The following is a 19,106-nucleotide window of genomic DNA, read 5'->3' on the forward strand; positions in this document are numbered from 1 at the left end:
ATTCAAGCACTAGTTATTCTTCCAACTAAGACAAAAGGAAGATATACTAGGCAACTAAAAAGAAACAAGCTAAAGAAAAACAGACTCCAGCGCTATGTTCGAACACGAACTAAGATAATATGGACGGTTCAGGTTCCTCACGAGTCATAGGGTCTTTGAGCTTGTGATTGACAACAACCTCTGCATCTTTGGAGAGGATATCCTTGTTTGGAGGATCTTTTGCATGATTTTTCATGAGACTAAGGTCAGGATTAAACTTTTTCAACTCAAATTTTACCATATCAAGACACTTCTTTGCATCAACAAGTTGCTGAACGTCAAGAACCATATCAATTGGAATCTTCTCCCTAATATCTGAGTAGGAATCAGGATATTAAGGAAAATATCCTTCGACTTCAACGAAGGTTCCTTTCTTTTTATCAAACTCGAAATACACCGCATTATCAACGAAGTCTTCAGGTAAATCCCAAGAACATGAAGAAGAAGCCATTGATAATAGAAAGCCTAGAGTGAGAAATCTCAACTCGATAGGAAGGGTATATAAACGATTTTGAAACGACTTAGGGTTTTAAAAGATCAGTTTGTGTGGACACCCAGGAACCGTGTCTGTACCCAGAGATAGAAGGGTTCACAAAACCCTAAACAAGAAAGCTAGTTGTGAAAACAGACAGCAAAAAATACTTAAAAGCAAGACTAAAACCAAATGGTTTAGTTAGCAAAAATACTAATGTAAAGTGATTTGTAACTGACAATCTTTCTAAGGACGATAAGAAATTAGCTAGACAATCAAAGACACTTTACCAAAAGTATACCTATCCAAATCTCACTCACTAGGATTTTTGTAGGTGAGACTTCAACCTTGTGATTAATTAACACAAGTATGAGCCTTTGGCTCATTAAATGAATGTTGTTTATGATAATCCCCTTTTTTGCAAGACTTTGGAGGAAAACCATTATGATGTGAAAATTTATCATAGAATCTACTAATATAAACATAATGTAAATTCTTACATGAGGGAATTAGACTGGAGGGAATTGACAACCTGTTGATGATCTCTTCATAATCCCTTATAATCATTCTTAGTATGTCTTCCGAATTTCCTTCTTTTGGTATCTTTTTCATATCAAGACTATCATTATCTCCCCTTTTCTCATAAGAAGATTCATGAGTTCTTCTTTGATGGAATGGTTTAGAGAGACTGTTTCTCTTTTGAACATTTGAGGAACCTATAGGAAAATTCTTCTTTTGTTCGACATGTCTTTTTGAATCACAAAATGGACATACTTTCTGATCATTGAAATGATTAGAGGGAACAGTCTTAAAACCATCGTTGGGAGGCCTATTCCTTCCTCGTGATGTAAACATTCCTCGATTAGAGGAAACAATCACATTTTTTATAACAGGAAGAAATTTTGAATTTACTTCTGAACTAGAAATTTTTCCAGTTGAGTCAGAAATGGTTGGTATATCGAACTCTTTGAAACATTATTGAGTAGATAGTTTACTCAAAAGAAGTTCAGTTTCTAAATCACCCTCAACAAGTTCTTTTTCATAAGGGTTCTGTGAGGAACAGATAGGGGTGTTTTCCTCATACAGAATTTTTAGAAGAGAGTCATGTTTATTTACTATACCAACAAGAACATTGACTTTGTGTTCTAACCGAATGAGATTACCAGCCAGGATTCTAACAACTTTCAGAATCACTTCACTCTCCTTGGCTGTATTCCTTTCAACATCGGAGTCAGACTCGTTGGTAAGGTAGTCAGGGTAACACTTGTCAATGTATGTCTGTTTCCTTGAAACACTGGGTTCTTCTATATTCGAGATTGACAACTCTTTCTCTTTAATGGATCCTATGGAAACAAAAGTTCGCAAACTTTGGTTCAAGGAATAAGACTTATACATAAATGTGTTTCCACAATAATGCTTATGTCCACCATTCGTTATGTAATCTAAACTCTCATTTCAATCATTGAAACATTCTTAGAGGACGTTATATAGTTGTTACACCATTTCTCGTCAAAGAAATTTTCAAGATGATTGAAACATAACATGACTTTCGTCACATGGTAAAGATAAACTTGATCGAAGCGAAAAGCTTATCAACACATATTTCGAGATATAGATAGGCGAGGTATACTCGGCTTGAAATACCAAATGTGTATAATCCAAGTCTATATATATAGCATACGACTTCTTGTCTCAAAGAGTAGGAGATAAAGTAGATATACTTTTGAGTGATAGTTAAGTTGAAGTCTTCACATACTTTTTTGTCGAGAAGTTCCACCGGTTCCTTGAGTAGTTCTTCTACTTGTATGATGAATCGCCATGAAGTCCTTGAGATCAACTACACTTTCTATCCTAGTCCGAGACTTAGCTATAATAGACTAGAAATCAAGACTTATAGTTTTGATCACTAACATTGACAAACATGCTTGAGATAGCAACGCATGCGAGTTCGACCGAGCAATGCTCTAACAGAGCTCACTATTAGATCTTATATGGGAAACCATATGAATAGCCTGTGCCAGTTAATGAAATAGTTTAGTTTAGAACTGGGTTGGGTTTGTGATATAAATCTTAATCACTAAAAGCTATCAATAATTAAAAGATTTATTTGATTGATTGATTTATTTTTTTGGTTATTTGTATGTGTAATTAAGTAAAAATTTTAGGCTACACCAACAATTCTAGCTAATAAAGATTAGAGATATATTTATTTTAGAGACTAATTAATTTTAATAAATTAATAATTAGTTAATCCAGCACTGGGGAATAGTGAAGGTTGTGTTTTCTCTTTTCGTAGAAAAGCATTGTTGGGACTGGCCAACCTTGACAGGGCAACTGCATTCAGAGATAACCGATCATAGAAGCTTAGTATAATTCTTTAGGAAACCAATAATTATAAACTCACTTAGAAATATTCATAGGAATCTCCCTTGTAATTAGAGACTGCTATTTTTTTTATAAAATAGGAATTAGTGCAAGAAACTTAGACTTTCCCATTTGATAGAACTTAAATCAACATAGTTGAACTTAGATCCACAAATTTTAGTTGTAGAAAGCCATATAGGTTTGTGGTTTGTGTTATGTTGTTTGCGCTTAGATAAGAGATGGGGTTATGATATAAGGTGGGGAGTCCTTGAAGACCAGAAGGATGGTTTGATTTTCGAGGACGAAAATGATATAAGGTGGGGAGAATAAAGACCTTCAAGATCGTCAACGCTATAAGACTAGTCAAGACACGTTTTAGCTGTTAATAACTCGATTAGTTTAACACTAATTTTAATTATTAAATATTAATCTAACAAAGATCTATATATGAAACTAGTACCGTTGGATAAATCTCGAAAAGTTATGCAGAATGGACTACTCGAACGTGTTAATCGGATATTGGACGAAGGAGATATCATTGGATAGATATGAAGGGCAAAATAGTCTTTTTACTTTAGACCGACCCCGAATACCCATATCAATTGGGAGGGTGCATTTATCATTTGTCGTTGGTATTATCCCCAATCGATCGAGAATATAAGACCCGTTATTTCTCCTCCCCCATTCTTCTTTCTTCTTCCTCTTTCTTCTTTTCTTCTTCTGCTTCTGTCGTAGCTCCGGCGATTATGAAAGATGATTTTGAGGTTAAAATCGAAGAGAAACTTAGGGTAAACATTAGGAATCGATTTCTAGTGTTGATGTTGATGTTAATTGAGCTCGGGAGGAAAAGGAATTGATGTTGTTGTAACTGAAATTAGGGTTTTGAGAATGAATTTGAGTCTATAGGTGAATCGATGAGTTAATCGGGATGTAGATGGATGAAGATTAAAAAGGTTGACATTAATTGAAGTTGCAGATTGTTTTGATGTTTGAATCAAGAAGTTAGGGTTTGAATTAGGGTTCCTCTGGGTAAGAATTAGGAATTTGGAATTCGTTTTAATGGTGACTAAGAAGGAATTGTAGATGGGTTTTCTCTGAATGAGGATAAGGTTGAAGAATTGATGGTTGGGATTATGATTCTGTTTGAGTAAAGATTTTGGGAATTGGATGTAATGAACTGTGGTTTAAGGGTTAGATGGTGATGAGCTGAGTCGAATCAATCTAAACAAGGGGTTGATTTCAATTGTGGGAGAAAGTCTTTTGAGGTAATTTACTTCTTAGTATCTCAGTAAATTTTGATTTCATTGAGATGAATTATAGATATTTAATGATGTGGAGCTGTAGATGGTTGAGGCGATGATACAATAATGTTTAATTATTGAATAGATTGTGTTTAGTGTGGATTGAATTGTTGCTGCAGATATTAGTGGTGGTTCTGCGTGGTGGTCGTGTGTTGCTGTGAACAAAAAGGACTTGATTATTATGCTGTTGCTGTTATATTGTTGCTTGGTTGATATTTGAGTTGAAGTTGCAGGGAGGAGTTGAATTAGTGGATGGATATGATAAAGCTAATTGTGTTGGTGGTTTTGGATATGTATTAGAGATGAATATAGTTTGGTTGAACTACAATTGGTTGTAGGTTAGGGTTATGTTGTGAATGGGTATGGATGAATCTGTAATAGAGATTTAATAGGAATGATGTGGTTTTTATAACTGTGGTGGTATTGTAGAATGCAAGAAAGAAGTTTTAAAAGATGTATGTATTGTTGTGTGTGTTGGTGGTCGACTGGATATGTAGCTGAGGTTATTATGGAGTTGCAGATACTGGAGTTTATTTTGCTAGTGGTATTTCAGTTGAAGAAATAGTTTTGCAGTTTGGGAAGACTAGTGAATAAGTTGGTTTAGTTGTGAACCTGAAGTTACAATTCATGAAGAATTGTGTTTATAGAGTTGTAGATAGTAATTGATGTGAAAAAGCTTAAAGCTGCAATTGCTGGTAAGCAGAATTTGTATTTGTGAATAAGTTTTAAAGTTGTTTTTAAATGAATGAATTGTTTGGTAGTGTTTAGTCTGATAGAATTGATGTAAGAGTGAAGAGGATGTAGTAAAGTAGGCCTGCTAGTCATACCAGTCAGATTATCTGATTGATTTTGTTCTTAGCTGCCTTAGATGTCTGACTGAGTCGGATCAGACCTTGACTCAGTTGACTAGACCTATCCAGACTGTATACGACTCAGTGTGACCGAGTTAGACTTTAACCTTGGACTGTTGACCTGACCTTGACTCTGTTGACCATAGACTTGACTTGACCCTGACTGACGTTGACCGTTAGTTGACTCATATGGACCATGCCTTACGTTAACGGGCTGGAGTAGAGGACTCGGGCTTAGGGCCAGTTTCTTTAATTTGATGTTTTGGACCTCTTGTGGTCTGAATTAGCCTTTGGCTTCTCCTACAAGGTTGTAGATATTCATAAGACTTTGCTAATGAATTATAGAACCAATCTAATTGAACTAGTAACTCTTAGATATGCTAAAGATAGAGAATAAAAAGGTGTAGAACCATAAATGGGCTAAAAACCATTAGATAGACTTGTATGATTCTTGTGTGAGCCATTTTGGCTAGATTCTTAGACTTCTTGTGTGATTAACAATTAGTCTTTATTAACAACGATTGATTCAAAGGATGAACCAGTGGATCGTGGATCTCGAGGTAGGCATGGCTTGTCATCAAAAGAGGTGGGAATACTTTTAACTCTTTTGAAACCATTGTTGTTTCTTTTACAAAAGTTTATGTTTAACAAACTCATGCATTGTCAGTTTGTGCATTTCATGCATTTTTTAATTTGTATTATGATTGTTTTGTTGATTCTTTTAATATTTCCATGAATTGGAAAGGACCTGTAATGTTTTGTTGTCAATATGAATTGTTATGGGAAATGCGAATTTCCACGTGTGGTATATAGGATACGCTCCTTCATTTATATCTACATGAATTCAGCTTTTATGCTTATTAGGTGTGGAACAACCCGGCATCAATATAGCTATGTAGGTGTGGAAAAACCCGGCATCACTAGTATATATTGTTTGAAGAAGGAGTTTGTCCATATACATTGTTTGTGCATTTCCAGTGACTTAGTCACTTTGATGTTTGGGAAAACATGTATTGTTTTCAAAATCTTGCTCATCATTTCTTTAAAGTTAAATGTTATTCCTGCTGGGCACCCATTCTAGGGATAATGTGCTCACCCTTTCCCACTTTCAGTTTCAGAGACAGCTCAGAGTTGCGCAGCGAAAGCTTCGAGGAGTTGAGTCCGTTAATTAGTTAATTTCTACTATGTTTACTATGTTGATTATTCTATTTGCAAACTAAATGACTATTGTATATGTATCACTTGAGAGTAGTTCTTGTGTATATATTTCAGAGAGGGGATTGTTTTTGGTTTAAGTTTTGTAGCAGTTTTATTAATTGAATGTTTAAGTATATGAATTAGATCCTTAGTGCCTCTTTATTTAGTTAATATCTTGGACTAGTCAGCTGCTAGCTTAGGGGGCGCTACACTAGCCTACTACCAATGAACTCCGGAATGGACTGTAGTTGAACCCTAATCAATCTCACACCGATTTAAGGTACAGTTGCACTCCTTACGTCTCTGATACTAGCAGGATACCAACATTTGATCTCCTTAGCTGATCTCACCCAGAACTAAGAGTTGCTACGATCCAAAGTCGAAGACTTGATAAACAAATCTGTCTCACACAGAAAATACTATAGGATCTAATAAATCTGTCTCCCACAGAAATACCCAAGAGTTTTTGTTCCGTCTTTTGATAAATCAAGGTGAACATGAACCAATTGATAAACCAGACTTATATTCCCGAAGAACAGCTTAGTATTATCAATCACCTCACAATAATCTAAATCTTATGATGGCGAAACTAGATATTGTGGAATCACAAACGATGAGACGAAGATGTTTGTGATCACGTTTTATCTTGCCTATCGGAGAAATTAATCTCGAGCAAATCATAGAAAAGATAGTACTCAAAGGATAGAATCGGGCAAGATCAGAACACGCAACTACAAGAGAAATAGTTGAATCTGGCTTCACAATCCCAATGAAGTCTTTCAAGTCGTTAACCTACAAGGTCTAGAAAAACCTAAGGTTAAAGGAGAATCGACTCTAGCTTATACAACTAGTAACACAGAGAAGTGTGGGGATTAGGTTTCCCAGTTGCTAGAGTTGTCCTTTATATAGTTTTCAAATCAGGGTTTGCAATCCAAGTTACCTTGGTAACAAAACATTCAATATCCACTGTTAGATGAAAAACCTGATTCAACCAAGATAATATCTTTCAACCGTTATATCGAACTTAGCTTGTTACACACAAATGAAATGTTCCCTCATTTAGGTTTATGAACCGTAACCAAACATGTACACCATGTTGACTCACAATAGTTAACCGAAGTTAGCCATATGATAAACTCTCATATGAACCATATTCATCTTAACCATAACTAGTTCAAATGACTCGAATGAAAACTAGTTAAAGAGTCGTTCAATTGCTATATTCTCATAGAAGTATATAAGAACACAATCGAAACAAAATCAGTTTGATTCACTCGAATCAATTCATGAACATTATAGTCACGGTTTGCAAAGATTGCATTCCTTATAATATAAATGTTTATGTTCATGTACACAACCAATTTTAGAAAGTAACCCATTCAAGTACGCAAATGGGTACGCATACTTGAGTAGCCGGACATGAGTTTGATTACTCCAGTACGCGTACATGTGCGCATACTACAATACTTTCCAAACTCCAGCAGATTTTCACGGATATGAACTTTCCGCCAGTATGCGTACGGGTACGCATACTTTCCTAGACATCAACAACCACCAGTACGCTTACGGGTACGCATACTTCAGGCTCCCGGTTTTGGACTTGCACAATAATGTGATTAACACACTATGATTATATCCAAACATGGTTACTTTATTCTAAACTCTTTATTTCAATGATTGAAACTTTCTTAGAGGATGTTATATAGTTGTTATTCACAAACTATTTTTCATCAAAGCAATTTTCAAGTTATTGAAATTATCATAATGAAACATTCCAAGAGTACACCAAGTGATTGTATCACACAAACCATGTAAGATGTTACTCGGCAATTTTCATATGATCTTATTCGGACTTTTGTCACGAATGTAAGATGAACTTGGTCGAAGCAAAAGCTTGCCAACACATATTCCGATAAATATATAAGCAAGTTAAACTCAGCTTGAAATCTCAAATGTGTATAATAGAAAACTATATCGTAACGCGACTTATATCTCAATATAGAAGATTGATTAGAAATAGACTCTCCAAGTGATAGATGAGTTTCAGTCTCCACATACCTTTTTTTGATGAAGTTCCACAAGCTCCCCTTAGTAGTTCTTCGTCTTCAAGTGATGAACGCCGTGAAATCTAAAACTCAACTGCACAATCTATGTCCTAGTCTGAGACATCTAAATAGGCTAGAAATCAAGACTCATAGTTTTGATCACTAACATTGACAAACATGCTTGAGATAGCAATGCATGCGAGTTCGACCGAGCAATGCTCTAACAATCTCCTCCCTTGTCAATTTTAGTGACGAAACTTATACATATGGATTACAAAATAAATAAAAACTTTTTAGCTTCTCATCCAAATGCTTGATCTCCCTGGCATCTTCAACACGACTCGAAATTTTTGTCACTTCCAAGTACTCTAGTGATTCTAAACGTGTTCAACTCAGAATCATAGTTGTTGAAGATATGTATCCATAACAATAAGAAAACCATTGTTCTCAATTATTGTTATACAGTGTCATGGTATTATTACACAACATCAAAGTTCAATTGTATCAGAACTTTGACAACAGTATTATGGTGATATGTATCACTCCCCCTTAGTCAATACATCATCTCAATATGAAAACCACTCCCCCTTATATAATGATCTGTAAACCATATGTATTTGTAATATGAAACTACACATTAATTCTCCCCCATTTTGTCAATAAAAATTGGCAAAGGTACGAAAACTAGTAGGATCCTCATGAAATTTCCATGGAAATTCTTCATGACCAAAAGAGAACAACATACCAACAAATTTAGATGCAATCATAAAGATGAAGCTAAATGCATTCGTCAAGGAGTTTATAAAGATACAAGATAACCCCTACAATATTCCACAGCCGCACTCCCCACAAAGATATGGCAATTAAGCACAAGTTCAAAAAGAACTCTCCCCCATAAAATTTCCTTCTCGAAAAAACAACAAAGGCGACCTTTCTTTTACAAGAAAAGAAGGATTTCTTTGGATATAACCAAATCACATGATGAAACATGAATTTGTATCCCAAAATCTCAATTGAATCAACCACAATGATCAATTCAATTGCACATGCTCGACATAAGAAACTTACGGAGAAACACAGTAAATACACAAAGATGTGGATCTTGGGAAGAACAATACTGCGGAATAAACAAGAATTCATTCTATTTTCCATCACTATTTGCACAATGACGTATAATAGACAATTCTTGTAAACAAAAGTTCATCCTTTCTTCAATCGATATTTGCATAATGACATAAAAGGCTTAACTTTTGTATTGTCAAAACTTCATTCTAACTTTTATCAATACTTTCATACCGACATGTAATCGAGATAACTTTTGGATAAGTATGGGACAGTCAAGGTTCACGGACGTAAACAACATATCCCATAACAATTTGCAATATATAAAACTATAAAGATTAAGATTGCAAAAATCATCTTCCATATAACTTAGAATTTAAATAAATAATTCTAAAAACATTGAAGATGAAAACGTGTGGAACTAGCTATGTGTAATCACAATAATGACTATCCAAACCCTAGTAATCCTTCTAAACAAAAATAAGAATAAAAATTCTCATAAGAAGTTTCCTAGACATTTAAAAAGAACTAAAACAACTCAATAATCCAAGTAGATGTCACAAGCGACGATCATAGTTTAACAACCAGAACCTTCAAGGGTCACAGGATCATCGAGCTTGTGACAGAAAACATCAGCAGTATCTTCAAAGAAGATATCCTCATTGAGACGATCCTTAACATGTGACTTCATGAGAACAAGGTCAGAGTTAACCTTTTTCAACTCATAACGGAGCATATTAAGATCCTTTACACTGTTCTCAAGCTTCAGTTGAGTCTTCCCGGGATCAGTGAGAAAACCATGAACTACTTCAGCGGAGACCATTTCAGTATTTTCTCTATCTTGATGAGAAAACGCATAGTAGCATGAGGCACAAGATTCGAGTTCGTCAGCTTTCACAAGAATTCTTTTCTTCTTTAAAACAAACTCCAAGTAAACTGAATCATCAATTGAATCAGCTGGTAACTTCCAAGAGTTTGAATGAGACCCCATTCTTAAAACCAAAAGGAGATAGTATGCGTACTCTCATAAACGGTTTGGTATTTATAAGTTTCATAGAAAACAGAATTTAGGGTTTCCATGTATGGTACGTGCTATGCAAGGTAGGTACACGCACGTATGCAACCTTACCCTTAGAGATGAAGATACCAAAACAACAAAATTGTAACAACAAGTTTAACCAATATTTGCTAGGAGAATAAATCTCACAGGACTTGGATCAAATAAATTTTATTCTCACAAGAGAAAAATTTAGAGCATAGCAATTTTGACAAATGACTTTTCAAAAGAACCAAATACAAATACTTATGCAAAAATGTTTGCGAATGATAATCCAGCTAAGAGCGATAAGAAAATAACTAGAGAATCAGAAAACATTTTGCCATCAAGTATAACTGACTATATATCACTCAACCAGGATTTTTGTGAGTGAGATTTCAACCTTGTGATTAATTAACACAAGTATGAGCCTTGAGCTCATCAAATGACCGTTGTTTCTGTTTAAACCTCTTTCTCCTGATCTTTGGAGGAAAACCGTTATGATGTGAAAAGTTATCATAAAATTTACTATCATCAAAATGTGACGCATAGTATGGATTCTTACTTGAAACAATTTGTCTAGAGGGAATTGACAGCCTGTTAATAATCTCTTTGTAACCTTCAAATATCAATTTTAGGTTATCTTCCAAATCTCCATTTTTGCTTCCTTCTTCTGGTAACTTTTTCACATCATAAACAACATTATCTCCCTTTTTAACATTAGAAGATTCATGAGTTCTTCTTCGACGAAATATTTTGGGGAGACTGTTTTGCTTTTGAACATTTGAGGAACATCTCGAACTGACTTTCCTGGTAATATACACAGCGTGAGTACTAAAACCAATTGGTTAAGACATACGAATGTCAGTTACACCTTTGAGGATCAAACCTAAGGTGTGTTGAAAAAGAATAATAGAATTTTCATTCAATCTGGAATTCCTCTTTTGTTCAATATGTCCTTTTGAATCACAAAAAAGACATACTTTCTGATCACCGGAGTGATTAGAGGGAACAGTCTTAATACCATCGTTGGGAGACTTTTTCCTTACATGTGATGTAGAAATTCCTTGATTAGAGGAAGACACAAGCACATCTTTTTCAACCAGAAGGGATTTTGGTTTTACTCCTGGAACTGAATCTTTCACAGTTAAATCAGAAGCAGTTGGCACAGTGGACTCTTTGGAACATTCTTGAATAGAGAATTTACTCAAAACAAGTTCAGTTTCTAAAGTATCCTCTTTGAGTTTTCCCTCATGAAAGTTCTGTGAAGGACAAACAGAGGTGTTTTCCTCACGAAGGATTTTTAGAAGAGAGTCACGCTTATTTACCATACCAACAAGAACATTGACTTTGTGTTTCAACCGATTGACATTATTAGCCTGGATTCTAACAAGTTTTAGAATCACTGCACTCTCCTTGAATGCATTCCTTTCAACTTCAGAGTCAGACTCGTCAGTAAGGTAGTCAGGGTAACACTTGTCAATGTATGTTTATTTCCTTTGAACACATGGTTCATCTATATTTGAGCAAATCTTTCTGAAAAAGCGGGGGTCTAACAACACCACCCAATATTTCGCTTAGCAATCTATATGGACAAACTCGAATATACTTTTAAGAGAATCAACAAGATTCAATCAACTAAAAGTACATCAACGAGTTTATATCTCTCTCTTGATTTAACTTACTCAAGCAAGACTGCGAGTTCTAATCAAATACAAGGAATAAATTGGATGGTACCAAAGACCAATATCCAAGGATCAATCAATATCAATCAACAACCAAAGGTCGGATTTCCAATTGATTGATTCAAAAGCACAACCTGTATTATTTCAATTATAAAGATAAAACAATATAATGCGGAAATTGAAATAACACAGACACCAGAAATTTTATTAACGAGGAAACCGCAAATGAAGAAAACCCCCGGGACCTAGTCCAGATTGAACACACACTGTATTAAGCCGCTACAGACACTATCCTACTCCAAGCTAAATTCAGACTGGACTGTAGTTGAACCCCAATCAATCTCCCACTGATCCAAGGTACATTTATGCTCCTACGCCTCTGATCCCAGCAGGATACTGCGCACTTGATTCCCTTAGCTGATCTCACCCAAAACTAATAGTTGCTACGATCCAAAATCGCAGGATTTGACGATAAAAAAATCTATCTCACACAGACAAGTCTATCAAAGGATCAATCTGTCTCCCACAGATAAACCCTAAAGGTTTTGTTCCGTCTTTTGATAATAACCAAGGTGAACATGAACCAATTGATAATCCAGTCTTATATTCCCGAAGAACAACCTAGATTAATCAATTACCTCACAACAATCTTAATCGTATGGTAGCGAAACAAGATGTTGTGGAATCACAAACGATGAGACGAAGTGTTTGTGATTAATTTTTATATCTTGCATATCGTAGATATCAATCTCAAGCCAATCAATCTGATTGTATTCGTATGATAGAAGATGCAAGATCATATCACACAACTACGATAAAATTAGTATCGGTCTGGCTTCACAATCCCGATGAAGTCTTTAAGTCGTTTAACCCGGTTTGAGAAAATAAAACAAGAGGTTAAAGAAGAATCGACTCTAGAAAGCAAGCTAGTATCACACATAAGGTGTGGGGATTATTTTTGCACAATACTAGATGTCTCCTTTATATAGTCTTTCAAATCAGGGTTTTGCCTTGGTCACGAAGCAAACAATATCCACTGTTAGATGAAAACCTGATTTAGATTCAAGCTAATATTTCTCAACCGTTAGATCGAAAACTTAGCCTGTTATACACACTTGACAATGCACGTTTCTAGGTTTGTTAACCGTACCCAAACGTATGCACTTGTTGGTTCAATAATAGTCAACCAAAAGGTTAGCCATATGAGCATCACATATCAACCATGTTCTTCTTCACCATAACTAGTTCAAATGACTCAAATGAACTAGTTAGAGAGTTATTCAATTGCAAGGAAATCTTACGTACTGCACAAGACACAGTTGAAGCAAAGATGATTTGATTCACTCGAATCGGTTCATGAACTTTATAGCCACGGTTTGCATACTGCATTTCTTAGTTTTTATAAGTTTAAGTTCAGAAATCATCCTCAGATATATAACCTTTTCAAGTTCACAGACTAGGTTCGCGGACTTAAGCAACCGGTAGAGTTTACAAACTCCAGCAGAAAATCTCGGCAAAGACTTTCCGTTGGTTCGCGGACTAGTCTAGTTTGTCAACTCCAGCATAATTTCTCGAGATGAGAAGTTCGGAAGTTCTTGGACTGAGTTCGCGTACTTGGCTCACGCCATTTTCCGGTTTCTCTTGATCAACAAAGTTCAGAAACTTTGGTTCAAGGAATATGACTTATACATAAATGTGTTTCCACAACAATGCTTATGTCCATAATTAATTATGTAATCTAAACTCTCATTTCAATCATTGAAACATTCTTAGAGGACGTTATATAATTGTTACACCATTTCTCGTCAAGGAAATTTTCAAAGTGATTGAAACATATCATGACTTTCGTCACTAGGTAAAGATAAACTTGATCGAAGCGAAAATCTTACCAACACATATTTCGAGATATAGATAGGAGAGGTATACTCGGCTCAAAATACCAAATATGTATAATCCAAGTCTATATATATAGCATACGACTTCATGTATCAAATAGTAGGAGATAAAGTAGATAGACTTTTGAGCGATAGATAAGTTCAAGTCTTCACATACCTTTTTGTCGAAAAGTTCTTATTCTTGTATGATGAATCTCCATGAAGTCCTTGAGCTCTCATACACTTTCTATCCTAGTCCTACCTAGACTTAGCTATATAGACTAGAAATCAAGACTTATAGTTTTGATCACTAACATTGACAAACATGCTTGAGATAGCAACGCATGCGAGGTCGACCGAGCAATGCTCGAACAATCTCCCCCTTTGTCAATTTTAGTGACAAAACTATCAATACATATGGAATACAAAAAAGATAAAGAAATTTAGTAGCTTCTATTCCACATGTCTAATCTTCAACATTCCTCGAAATCTTCGCCACTTCCAAGTACTCCAATGATCCCAAAGGTTGTAAGTTTAGTATCACCGTTGTTGAAGATCCGTAGCTATAACAATGAGAAAGCATTGGTGTCGATCATTGTTATACAGTGTCATAGTATTATTACACAATGTCAAAGTTTAATTGTATCACAACTTCAACAATAATACTATGGTGATATGTATCACCCCCCCTTATTCAATACTCCATCTCACATGGAAACCACTCCCTCTTACATAATGATCCGAAAACCATATGTATTTGTAGTATGAACTACATATTAATTCTCCCCCTTTTTGTCAGTAAAATTGGCAAAGGTACAAGAACGGGATCCTAATGAAATTTCCGAAAGAGACGTTTCATAGACTAAAAGAATAATACATACCAACTAATTTAGATGAAATCATAAAGCCGAATCTAAATGCATTCATCAAGGAGTTTAAAGATACAAGATAACCTCTCTAATATTCCACAGCCGCACTCCCCTCAAGATATTACCGCTAAGCACAAGTTCAAAAGAACTCTCCCCTATTTGATGTCATTCCCGGAAGAACAACAAGAGCGACCTTAATCTCAAAAGAAAAAAGAAGGATTTTATTGGACACCAAAAACCATGAGAATGATTTTCTATATCCAAGAAACTCAATCAAATTAATCACAAGTAAACCCATGGTTAATTTAATTGGAATACGCAATCAAATTGAACAAAAAAGTGGTCAATTTAATTGATTGTGCTCAACATAAGAGAACTTATAGAGTCACGAAAATACTCAACTAGATTAATAACAAGAGAACCCATAATTAATCTAATTGAAATACACAACCAAACTAATCACAAAAGTAATCAATTTAATTGTCAAATGTTTTGCTCGACATAAGAAGTCTTACGGAGCAATAACTAAATAACCAAACAGGATGATTAATTTAGTTCAATATGCTCAACATAAAGTACCTTACGGAACAACCAACAAAGCTAATCATAAAATAATCAACTTAGTTGTATCGTGCTCAACATAAGGCACATTATGGAGCCTCACAATATAACATAAAATATGGATCAATGAAGATCAGTACTGTGGAATACACAAGGATTCATTCTATCTTCAATCACTATTTACATAACGACATTAATAGACATAATCCTTGAAAACAAAAGATTTTAACCTATATTCCATCAAATATTTGACAATATAGGCTTAACTTTTGTATTTGTCAAAATCTATTCATCCTTTTACCAGTACGTGAATACCGAAAAAATGACTTTACTTTTGACAGAATATGGGTCCTTCAAGTTTACGGATGCAAACATACATATCCCAACAAATTACAATATATCAAATCATAAAGATTAATACTGCAAAAACATCATCCTCCAAATATTTTTAGAATTTTATACCAAAAAAACCTAAAAAATAACAAGAAGATGAAAAATAATAGCTATGTGTAGTCACAATCATTGCTATTCCAGCACTAGTTATTCTTCCAACTAAACCAAAAAGAAGATATACTAGGCACCAAAAAAACTCAGTTTTCCTTGATGATTTCATACCTCTGGAATGGTCCATCGAAATAGGAGTCACTGATATCCTTCATTTTGTTGACTGTAGAGACACTATGTTCATGAGTCAGAACGTTAGTTTTTCGATCAACAATACGAACAAAGTGTCGAGCCTTAGCTCAGTCAAGAATAACTTTCTTCTGATTCCTAATCAAGATGTTCTGAGTACCAAGGATTTTTTTCCTGTTCATCAATAAGCTGGTTTATCTGCAGTTGAAGATTAGCAAGTTCGTTCTTTACTTCATTCTGAACGAGAATTAAATCCTTGACAAATTCTCCAATCCAAGAGTTATACTCTTTCCTTACAAGCATATTCTTCAGAATAAACTCTTGAGCGGGATCACTTCCTTTGAGATCATCCTCTACAGTAGGGTTAACTTCTTCTTTGGGAATAGTTTCCATCGAGTTCCTTTCCGAAGATTAATGAACACATATATGATATATATATATATATATGTGTGTGTGTGTGTGTGTTCAAGTGTACACCCTAGATAGAAACCCTAGAGTTCCTTGAGGAGATATGGACATATGCGGACTAAGCCATACGCCAAAAACTGGACCCAACCAGGAAAACTACATATTGTGTTGCTTTCAAAATTTCTCTAGCCCTAAGCAGAAAGATCACAGTGATGAAAGAAAGAAATACTAAAAGCTCATATCATAAGATATCAACCATACAAACTGATGAAAATCAGCTAATCACTTGAGCATCTCTCAAACATCATCCTTGTATATCTCAAGTTAGATACAAGAACGGAACTTTTTGCTACTAGGTAGCAGAGGGAGACATAGTCTCACCATAGGTTTTGAGAGAGTAGTTGTGATTTCCACCATGATATCTGACCTCGGTATTTCTTATCTTCTCTTGGCTGTTTTCAAATTTAGAGAAATTTCTCACAGCCCTTCCTGAAATCTTAGGAGAGGAAGCTTTCTGATTACTGAGTCTAGGACCTCTAAAAATTGGTTCTAGAGGATTTTCCGAAATGGGTCTCCATACTCTAGATTTAGATTTACCAGAGTTGTTCTTATAAGCACAGGACATGCTTTCATCAGTAGCACAAGAATTTGTACTACTTGAATGCCCAAAGGTCCTGTAATGATTTCTAAGGAAGAAATCATTCTTATAAGTTGTCTGGTTTTCTGTGGACATACGATTCACTGCTGTAGTCAACTGACTATTAACTCCATTGAAAGTGGAAAGAAGCAAATTACGAAGTTTATAAATTTATTTCTTCCTGGAAAAACAACGGATAGCATAGTGATTTACTTTTCCACAGAAGGTACAAGTTCGTGGAGAAGATGCAACAGAAGGCATCTGTTTTAACTTTACAGCCCTGTGAGAAGATTGTAAGTTATAAAAACTTTTCTCGACACAATCTTCTTTTGAAGGATATTTCTTCATGTACTGTATGTCAAGAGGAACTGAAGAATTTTTCCTTTAGACAGAGTTTTCCTTTTCCAAGGTTATACATTGTTCATGAGCTAGTGAAAGTGATGCTTCTAACTTCTCTTTTTCAACACGAAGTCTGTCAAGATCAGATGAATGCGTCCTGATCAAACGTTTTTCTCTAATTGACCCTTCTTTGACAATCTTTTCAAGATCACAAATCTGTTCACGCTGTAGATTATTTTCTTGAAGAAGTTTCTCAATATCCTTAGAGAAGGACTCAATGATGTTATAGAGTACACGTTCTCGACCAATAGACTTTTCAAATTCATCGATGAGTTGATCATGATTCTAAAGATCAACAAACTCAGTAGAATTTTTTACGATTCTGGTGAGCTCCATTTCAGCTTTTGCCATTGTGTCCAATGTCTCATTGGTGGAAGAGTGATCAACACAAGATGAGACAATATTCCTACCTCGGGATACGGAAGAATCAACTAAGGAGCAATCCTTTGAGGTATTCCCGAGACAGCTGACATAGTTGAAAGCTTTAGGAGGCATCTTGGTATGCGTAAGAGATTCTATCCTCAGACTCAGATTGCTACAAACACAGACTTCTAAGGTCTTGAACGTGTTTTCCTACTCTGATACCAATTGAAAAAGTGGGGGTCTAACAACACCACCCAATATTTCGCTTAGAAATCTGTATGGAAAAACTCGAATATGCTTTTAAGAGAATCAACAAGACTAAATCAATTAAAATTACATCAACGAGTTTATGTCTATTTCTTGATTTGATTTACTCAAGCAAGACTGCGAGTTCTAATCAAATACAAGGAATAACTTGGATGGTACCAAAGACCAACATCCAAGGATCAATCAACAACCAAAGGTCGGATTTCCAATTGATTGATTCAAACGCACAACCTGTATTATTTCAATTATAAAGATAAAACAATATAATGCCGTGTCATATACCTACCTTATTTCTTATTGTATGCAGGGTCTGCCAGTAGTAATAGTTATGGGTGCGCTAGTTATTGGGTGTATCTTCTGTTTTTTTTTTGGGGGGGGGGGGGAATTAGTTTTCTTTAGCCGTTAGATTAATTACACATGTCTGTAATCGGTTTGTCACCTGAGGATAAGGTGGAACCAATAAATGTGTAAGAAACCTGGTTTTGTCGGCCATGAATGAATGAAACAGTAAATTTAGCTTCTTTTCTTCCTCTCCAGGCTGGTTCTCTGAATCATAATTCATTGATTACCCTAATATGTGTGTTAATTTGTTGTGGGAACATAACAATTGGCATCAGAGCCGTTCTATCCTCTCAATGGGTGGAGAAAATCATCCTACCATTAAAGACGTGAATAAAGATCTTCAAAAAATTTCAGAGAAAGTTACTAAACAAATTGATGTTCTCTCTTCACAATACAACACCCTTTCTTTACAATACAACGACCTTGCTGCGCAAAACAAAGAGTTGAAGGAATCTGTATTGTCCAGAGACGACTTTATCAAATACATGGAGACCTTTACAGGCAAGAGACAGGAATACATAAGAGATTCAGATGGAGAATCTCATACAAATTCTTTCCAGCTCGGAGGGTTAATGTTCAATTATCCACAAGGGGGTCATGATTCTAACAACGTCTAACGTTTACCAAAGCTGGATTTTCCAAAATTTGATGGAGAGAACCCCAAAAGATGAATTCAAAAGTGTGACAAGTATTTCTTGCTC

At 35.2% G+C, this 19,106-nt stretch overlaps 1 long non-coding RNA gene across 1 annotated transcript; it reads left to right on the top strand.

The window, feature by feature from the left end:
* The first annotated feature begins 3,567 nt into the window (after positions 1–3,567).
* On the top strand, positions 3,568–4,937 carry LOC113347108. Its single transcript, XR_003358732.1, has 2 exons — positions 3,568–4,140; positions 4,296–4,937. It is a non-coding gene; the product is annotated as an uncharacterized LOC113347108 (long non-coding RNA).
* The last annotated feature ends 14,169 nt before the right edge of the window (positions 4,938–19,106 follow it).

The sequence above is a fragment of the Papaver somniferum genome, chromosome 2, assembly GCF_003573695.1.
Source record: "Papaver somniferum cultivar HN1 chromosome 2, ASM357369v1, whole genome shotgun sequence".
NCBI lineage: Eukaryota > Viridiplantae > Streptophyta > Magnoliopsida > Ranunculales > Papaveraceae > Papaver > Papaver somniferum.